Raw genomic sequence first — 9,085 nt, forward strand, 5'->3', positions numbered from 1 at the left:
CCCATCCCCACCATTCCATGGAGATTGCTGAGGCTGTGATGGTAGTACAGACTGCCAGCTACAAAATCTCATTCCAGAGTCGTTTTATTCAAGTCATGTCTGGAAACAACTGCTTGCAGACTGGACTCCTAGGACAGCCAATTCTGACATTAAGATAAGCCTGCAGATTTACTAGCCTTTGGGTTGAAACTAACACCTGTGATGAAGGAAAAAAAGCTTGGGTGGAAGTTGGGCTGCAACACAGAGTTAGTGTGTGCAGAGGGACATGTCCTAGGGATCATTAACTCACTGCTTGCCTGGGCAGGATGCGGGTCTCCTGCGCCCACTGTTGTATTGTTTGGGAGCATGTCTCATGCTTCTGCTTCATGGTTTTGTTGTTAAGCAAGCCCTCTTGGTGTTGTGGTTAAGGAAACCTGCTTTCTTGAGGGATCATTAGCCTACCTTTTTCTTTATTTATCATCCCTTAATAGGATTAACAGGGGTTTCCCTGGTGGCTCAGACAGTAAGAATCTGCTTGCAGTGCAGGACACCTGGCTTCAATTCTTGGGTTGGGAAGATCCCCTGGAGAAGGGAACGGCTTCCCACCCCAGTATTGTTGAATGGAGAATTCTACAGATAGAGGAGCCTGGTGGGACACTGTCCACAGGGTCACAAAAGAGTTGGACACGATTGAGAAACTAACGCGGACACACACACACACACACACACAAGCACACACAGTGAGATTAAATACTTAATCACCTACTTTGTCCCTTTACTTTGTTCCTGTCATTTCTAACGTGAAGTTTATAAATTTCTGACTACAATTTCTTTTTCAAGTTTCTCTTGCATTTCTAACATATTTAATGTTTGTTTCATAGAATTTTGTATATCTTTATGTCTATGAATTTTATGTTGTTTTATATTTTCTGATATTAATATAAAAATATACTGTATAACTGTCTCTTTTTGTGTTTTCCTGATTATCTTTTTTTTTTTTTTTTGACCACACCATGCGGGATCTTAGCTCCCCAATCTTATATCTAACCTGTGCCCCCTGCATTGGGAGTTCAGAGTCTTAACCACTGGGCGGCCAGGGAAGTCCCATTGATGACCTTTTATGTACCTCTTCATCCTCTCTCTTTCTATGTCTCTTAACTTTTACTCATTAAAGGTAAATTTCTATACCCAATTATGTTTAGCATATGAAATTCCTTTTTCATCCTTGGACATTATTGTTAGAAAGAGATTTTGTTCTGTTTATTTTTAATGAAAACCTGAATATATATATATATGATCTAACTTTCTATTTGTTACTTTTTCTTTATGTTTTCCTTTTATACTATATTTATTTATATTTTTCTTTTATATATGTTTGATCAAGATGCCATTTTTTCATCTATTTCTCTTGTTAATTCATTAATTCTATTATTGCTTTTGAAGCTTTTATTTATAATTTTACTTTTCCTAAGTCTTAATACTAAACATATTTCTCTACAATTATGTAAATGAGTAATAAGATTCCCCATCTGGAGAGATACTTTTAAAAATTGCTGTACTATTTTCTTTCTCCAATAAAATGACACTTTCGGGATATTTTATTTTCCTACTTTCTTTTCAACTCTCGAACTCCTCTCTCAGCTAGTACAGCCTTTAGATTTTTCTGAGATAGTACAGTATATTTAATTCTGAATCTGTTTTAGACTCTGCATGCAAACGGCTCTTTTTAAAAATATTCTTGCTTAAAATGTAACATATATATCCTAGGGTTTGAGATTATCCTCTTTGATTCAATTCTGTATTTTAGAAGCATGGGTTTATTAATAAAAATGTCTCAAGATTCATTTTTGCAGCATTTTGTTCTACTTTATTTTCCTATGTTGAAATCTTCAGTTCTCACTGGTAGTTGTTAGATTTTTTTCTGATACTTCTCCTTAGATAAGATATGTGAGTGATGTGTTCTCTGAATCCTTGAATCTTATGATACTCTTTCTTACAACCATCAGTAGGATGTGAGCTTAGCCTGGCATCCTTGGCTTTCAGGCTGATTCTCCTTTAGATGGTCTTGCTGGTGTTGTCATAACATTGTTTTCCATGTAAGAAAAAAAAAAAAAAAACAAGCTGATCTTTTTCTGTTTAGACTTAGAAGATTATGTATAAAGTTCTGATTCTTTTTTACTTTTGAAGTCATTTTATTTGTATATAAGAACTCCTGCATTTATCACTCAAGGATTTTTATGTTTTTTATTTTCCTTTGTATTCATTATTATTTCCTTCTTCACATTTGAGATTCTGTGCTTTTAGATATCCTGTTTTTATCTAAAGCTTTATTTAGCATATTAACAGTGGCTATTCTCTCAATTAATCTGAAGAGTTTTTTTAATATTATATCTCATTATGTCATTTAGCTACTTTAAAAGCTTCTCTGAGGGTTTTTATAAGTCTTTTCATGTTGCCATTTTTCCATTCGCCAGATCTATTTTATAAGTGTATATTTTGTTCTTCTTCCCTCTAGCTTCTGGCACCTCTTAACTGTGTCCTTATTTGTGTTTGTCTTCCCTGTGGTTCAGTTCCAACATGGTTATTTTGAATGGTGGCAAACCAGTGCAGGACTATACGTATCTTTGTAGGTCATGGTGAAGTCCGATGAATTCCCAACACTTCTTCATTTAAACATCAGTGACTGATGTAAAAGGGCCCTGAACCACATTATATCAGATACGCACTGTGGTATTCATATGTACATATGTATGTTAAATCTCTGTGTGTGTGAAAGACAGTATGATGAGAAAGAGACAGAAACAGAGAGAAAGGGAGAAGAAAGAAGAGGGAGCTTGGGTATATATTTTAATCACAATTTCTTGCTTTTGATTTTGAAACTATTTTCTGAACATTATGACTCTTTATCCGAGATGCAACATTTAGCCCTTTGTGAGTGTGTGCTCAATAGCTCAGTCTTGACAGAGTCTTTGCAACCCTGTGGACTATAGCCTGCCACTTTCCTCTGTCCATTGGATTTTCCAGGCAAGAATACTGGAATGATTTGCCATTTCCTTCTCCAGGAGATCTTCCTAATCTGGAGATCTTCCTCCAGGAATCTAAATGGAGTCTCTTGCATCTCCTACATTGGTAGGCAGATTCTTAACCCACTGTGACTCATGGGATGCCTCAGTTAGCCATTTACTTATTTTTTTCTTTTTTAAATTGCAGTATAATTTTTTATACAATATTGTGTTAGATTCTGTTGTATATACATATATGCATATATGTATATATCTCAAGAAGGATATATATATCCCTTATCCCTGTTGAGATATATATATATATATATATATATATATCAAGAGGGGTATATTAAAAGACGCTTGCTCCTTGGAAGGAAAGTTATGACCAAACTAGATAGCATATTCAAAAGCAGAGATATTACTTTGCCAACAAAGATTCGTCTAATCAAGGCTATGGTTTTTCCAGTAGTCATGTATGGATGTGAGATTTGGACTGTGAAGAAGGCTGAACGCCGAAGAATTGATGCTTTTGAACTGTGGTGTTGGAGAAGACTCTTGAGAGTCCCTTGGACTGCAAGGAGATCCAACCAGTCCATCCTGAAGGAGATCAGCCCTGGGATTTCTTTGGAAGGAATGATGCTAAAGCTGAAACTCCAATACTTTGGCCACCTGATGCAAAGAGTTGACTCATTGGAAAAGACTCTGATGCTGGGAGGGATTGGGGGCAGGAGGAGGAGGGGATGACAGAGGATGAGATGGCTGGATGGCATCACTGACTCGATGGACGTGAGTCTGAGTGAACTCCTGGAGTTGGTGATGGACAGGGAGGCCTGGCATGCTGCGATTCATGGGGTCGCAAAGAGTCGTACACGACTGAGCGACTGATCTGATATATATATATACACACATACACACATACCCTCCCTCTTGAGATTCCATCCAGCACTCCATTCCAGCCCTCTAGGGCATCACAGAGCACCAAGTTGAGCTCCCTGCTATAGAATAGCTCCCTGGCTATAGAATAGCCAGCTTGCCACTGCCTACTCTGTACATGATAGAGTATATATATGTCAATGCTATTCTCCCAGTTCGTCTTACCCTCCCCCCTTCCCCATGTTCACACGTCTGTTGCCTAGGTTTGCATCTTTATTCCTGCTCTGCAAACAGGCTCATCTGTACCATCTCTCTAGATTTCATATGTATGTATTAATACACAATATTTGTCTTTCTCTTTCTGACTTACTTTCTTATCCCTTACCCTTGTAAGTACTTCTTTTGAATGTACCAACATATAAAATATAAAAAAGAAAAGGAAAATGATAAATTATAATAAAATAGAATTTTAAGTAACTTGCTTCATATAAGAATATGTAGGTATTTTGCTGGTGTTTCACTGTAAACAAGTAATTAAGTCTCACAATAATAATCTTGTTGTGAGCAATTGAATAAATGGACATATGGGAAGTGAAAATAGTCTTCTTCAATCATAATAAAATTCTTTGCATCAATGCAACTTGGGTTACATAACTGTTAAAAATTAATTTTTGAAGTACCATGTTGTAATCTTTCATAATAAAAGGAGTATGATTTTGGCATGCTGAGCTAAAAAGAAAATGCAGGACTTGAAAAGTAGAACAGATGACAACTGGATTTTCTTCCCACTGCTATTATTGTAAAGCAAATAGGCTAGCTTAATGTCTTGAAGCTGTTGATGACATTTTTTCCGAGTACTTGAACATTAAATAGCTGTTTGGTAATACCCTAAGGAATATTTTTAAATGCAGTGACCTCTCAAAAGATCATCATAAAAATCATTCTTAATTAGGTTTAGGAAATCAATTTAAGTATCTATGTAAATCAAATTTTATGTAATACCATGTTGAATGCATGGCCACGTAAGTCTCAGGGAATAATATATGTATATTACATTCCTAACCAGCACCCATAACTACTATGAATTAGAACTGCTTTTTATAAAAAGGAGAATGTTTATTTCAAGTGTCCCAGGATATACATTAAACACTAATTATTAGGAGTCATAGCTATATGGTTTGACATCGTTACAAACAGCAAGGGAATAATTATTGTGATTTTTAAAACTACGGGCAATAGTAAAGGAAGAAAAAAAAAAGCCCTTTAGAAAGCACCCAGAATTACAAGTATAAATGCAAATACTTGAATAGTGTTTTACTCTAATTCTGAAGCATATTCTGTCCCCCAGGTGTCCCCTAGATAAGTAAGGTCAGTTGGAGGACAAAGGACAGAATGCCTCAGGGAATCCCAGCAACTTTGTTGATGTTGGAATGTTTTGTTTCACAATGAAGGTGTTCAAAGAATGTTTCAAGAGCTCTGCTGATATTTCACAGTATTCTTTAAATTCAGTGTCTGTCACTGCAGAAGGAAAGTATAACTAGGGAAGATAAGATGATCAAAGGAGCATAGATTTCACTCCCAGACAGGACTGCTTGTTAATTCTTTTATTAGTCTTTTTATTAGTCTTTGTTAAGTCTTTGTGGGTTATCATTGCTTGATAACTTCTATGACTATGTAACACTATATATCAACAAATATGTGTGTGTGGACAAATGTTTACATCCCAAAGTAATTCTAAGAGCTTGTTGTTATTATCACTATTATATAATTCTTGTTATATGCGTATAGCATATATCTTATTGCTATATGTTATATGAAGAAATAAATAGCAAGAGATATCAGGAAATTTTGATTTTACTGGTATACTTTAATCTCATTTGTTGCTATTATCTAGCCCATAAAAGCTCAGCCACACACACACACACACACACACATACACACACATTCTAGTTTCATGGTACTTCCTTATTAAAAAAAAAAAATTATTGGAGTAGAGTTCCTTTAAAATACTGTGTTAGGAGTGTGGTTTGTAGGAAGTGCTCCAGGGGCTTCTAAGGGGAGGCCTGGGTTAAGGACATGGCTCCTGGTCCATTTGTGAGAGCTGAGGCCCAGCTTCAATCAGGAGAGGCAGCAGGGTTGGCCTAGCTGGATTTGGACCGGGGAAGTCAGTCAGCTCACACGGTCTGTGTGAGCTCAGGGTGAGGAGCTCTCTCTAAGGAGAGAACAATCAAGAAATAAGTTCACAGGCTGGTCTCTAGGTAGGAAGTGATTGTTGCTGAATCTCTCCTGAGACAGGACAGGAGAGGTGGGTCTTTTCAGCTTTTCAAGGTCCTTCTGTCTGTAGTTGTGGTGGTTGCAGGTTATAGAGCTGTGCGGATGCCTTTGAAGGTATTTTCTCAAGATGCAGAGGTGTGTTTGCTACATAACATCCCCAGAGAAGACAGAGCAGGAGGAAGAAGAGGAGGAAATGGCAGCTTCTCAGGGATGGCTGACATTCCAGGATATAGCCATAGACTTCACTCAAGAGGAGTGGGAGTGCCTGGACCTCGGTCAGCGGGAATTGTACAGAGACATGATGCTAGAGAAGTACGGGAACCTGGCCTCCTTGGGACTTGTGTCTCTAAGCCAGACCTGGTCACCTTTCTGGAGCAAAGGAAGGATTCCAGGAATATAAGGAGAGTGGAGACAACACCCATACACCCAGGTATGTCTGAATGGATGGAGCCTATGACAGCTGCGTCTTCTCTACACACCCAGTGTGTGATGCCAAGAAATCCAGGCTTTGAAGATTTACGTCCAATAGAAAACCTATAAATATATGAAATATTTCACCTTGTAAATTTACATTTAATGAAAGACTGGGAACATACACGGGCATGTGAAGGACAGAGAGGATGTTATGATGGACATAACCCAACTGGGACAGTTTCTCATAATGTAAACATTACTGCCAAGAGAAATCAAGGTTGTGAATCAAACTGGGAAAAAGACCAATTTAAGTCACTAACATCTGCAGAGAAGTGTATGTTTGTCAGCAAAGACCCACATCGTTTTTTGACATATGCATGTTCTCTGAAAGGAACTGTGGAAAATCTGGAAAGTCATCTAGTCTCTACTGCAGATAATCATTCAAACCACTCTAAATGCAATATTCAATTAAACATACATTCAAATATGTCTGAAGACCAGAAATTTAAAAAAGAGGGAAAAGATTCCCAGTGTAATCAACTTGAGAGATCCTTTAGCAAGGGTTCAGTATTCTTCAAACAACAGATATTTTTTCCCTTTTCCAAAATCTGCAATGTTGATAATACTGGAAGAGACATTATTCAAACATCAATGGTCAATGCATATGTGGGTGTAGTTAATGCAGGACAACTTTTCATGTATCATAAAATGAGTAAGGCTTTAAGCAAGAGCTCTACCCCCAATAATTACAAGAGTCTTTATGATGGGGTATGATGGGGTGAGAGAGTATTTATTCAATGAAACTGGACATAACACTGACCAAGGCTCAAGTCTCATGAAACACCAGGGAAATCAATTTTTAAACAATGATTCTGGAAGTAATAAATGTAGGAATATCTTTTATCAAAGAGCAGATGTTTCTCTGTATAAAAGTGTGGATATTGGAAAGAAGGCTTATAATTGTAGTGAATATAGTAAAGTTTGTAATCAGTCTTGTAAACTTAGACAACAGCAGAGTATTGAGAATGTGGAGAAACATTACAAGAGTAACACATGTGGGAAAATAGTCACTAAATCATTAAATGTAAGTAGCCATAGGAAAATCCATACAGAAAGGAAGCCTTTCAAATGTACAGAGTGTGGCAAAGCCTTTATCTGTTCCTCGTGTCTTACTCAACATCAACAAACCCATACTGGGGAGAGACCTTATAAATGTAAGGAATGTGGGAAAGTCTATACCTGTTGCTCAAATCTTACTCAACATCAGGTAATTCATACTGGGGAAAAGCCTTACAGATGTAGAGAATGTGGCAGAGCCTTTAATAGGTGTTCATATCTCACTATGCATCAGCGAATTCATACTGGGGATACTCTATACAAATGTAGAGAATGTGCCAAAGCCTTTATCTGTGGCTCACATCTTATTCAACATCAGCAAACTCATACTGAAAAGAAGCCTTATAAATGCACAGAATGTGACAAGTCTTTTAAGCGGTGTGGAAGCCTAACTCAATATCACATAATTCATACTGGGGAGAAGCAGTATAAATGTACAGAGCGTGGCAAAGCCTTTAGGCACAGCTCAAGTCTTACTCAACATCAGCGAATCCATACTGGAGAGAGACCTTATAAATGTAAATATTGTGGCAAAGCCTTTAATTGTAAATCACATCTTACTCAACATAAGCAAATTCATCCTACAAGGAAGGCTTATAAATGTACTAAATGTGGTAAACCCTTTAATCAGAAGTCAACTCTTTCTAGACATCAGATAATTCATACTTGGAGAGAAACCTTATAAATGTAAGGATTGTAGCAAAGCCTTTAATTGTAAATCACATTTTACTCAACATGAGCAAATTCATCCTACAAGGAAGCCTTATAAATGTATAGAATGTGGTGAAGCCTTTAATCAGAGGTCAAGTCTTTCTAGACATCAGATAATTCATACTTGGAGAGAAACCTTATAAATGTAAGGATTGTGGCAAAATCTAACCAAATTTCAAGCCTTACCAACATCAGCAAATTCACATTGGGCAGAAATCATCCAGATGTAAAGAAACGTGGCAAAGCCTTTACCCAAAGCTCAAGTCTTGGTCAGCCTCAGAGAATTCATCCTTCAGAGAAACTGAAAAGCCTAAACATAAGGAAAGTGGCAAAGGCTGTCATCACTCTCACCTCACTCATCATCAGAGAACACGTACTGGAGAGAAACCCTGGTAATATAATAAGTGATGAAAGAGGTTTGTCCTAAATACACACTTTAGAAAACATGAGCCTGTGTTTATATAAGAAAGATATGTGAGTGATGTAAAAACACATGTAGGAAAGTATTTAATCAATCATCAAATCTAAATAAGTATCAGAGAATGTATACTAGAAAGCATTTCATCACTGCTCTTCTCTGAATTCACTCTAAAGGAGAATTACTGTATATGAACTTATGTTTTTTATGGTTGATGCCCCAAAGATAAGAGAAGCCCTTGTGTATTAGGTGGGCATGATTTATATTTATTCTTCATTAGAAGATTAAGGACACA

The 9,085-nt window shown here is 37.0% G+C and overlaps 2 pseudogenes across 1 annotated transcript; both read left to right on the forward strand.

Annotated features, from left to right (window-relative positions):
- Positions 1-5,878: 5,878 nt before the first annotated feature.
- On the forward strand, positions 5,879-6,671 carry LOC147356942 (KRAB domain-containing protein 5 pseudogene; annotated as a pseudogene).
- LOC147356943 (uncharacterized) lies at positions 6,425-8,857 on the forward strand (annotated as a pseudogene). The gene is made up of 2 exons (XR_015142830.1): positions 6,425-6,561; positions 6,592-8,857. The product of XR_015142830.1 is annotated as an uncharacterized LOC147356943 (transcript).
- The last annotated feature ends 228 nt before the right edge of the window (positions 8,858-9,085 follow it).

Source organism: Bos grunniens, chromosome 16 (genome assembly GCF_055505025.1).
Source record: "Bos grunniens cultivar Pamir isolate PY7600 chromosome 16, Bosgru_T2T1.0, whole genome shotgun sequence".
NCBI lineage: Eukaryota > Metazoa > Chordata > Mammalia > Artiodactyla > Bovidae > Bos > Bos grunniens.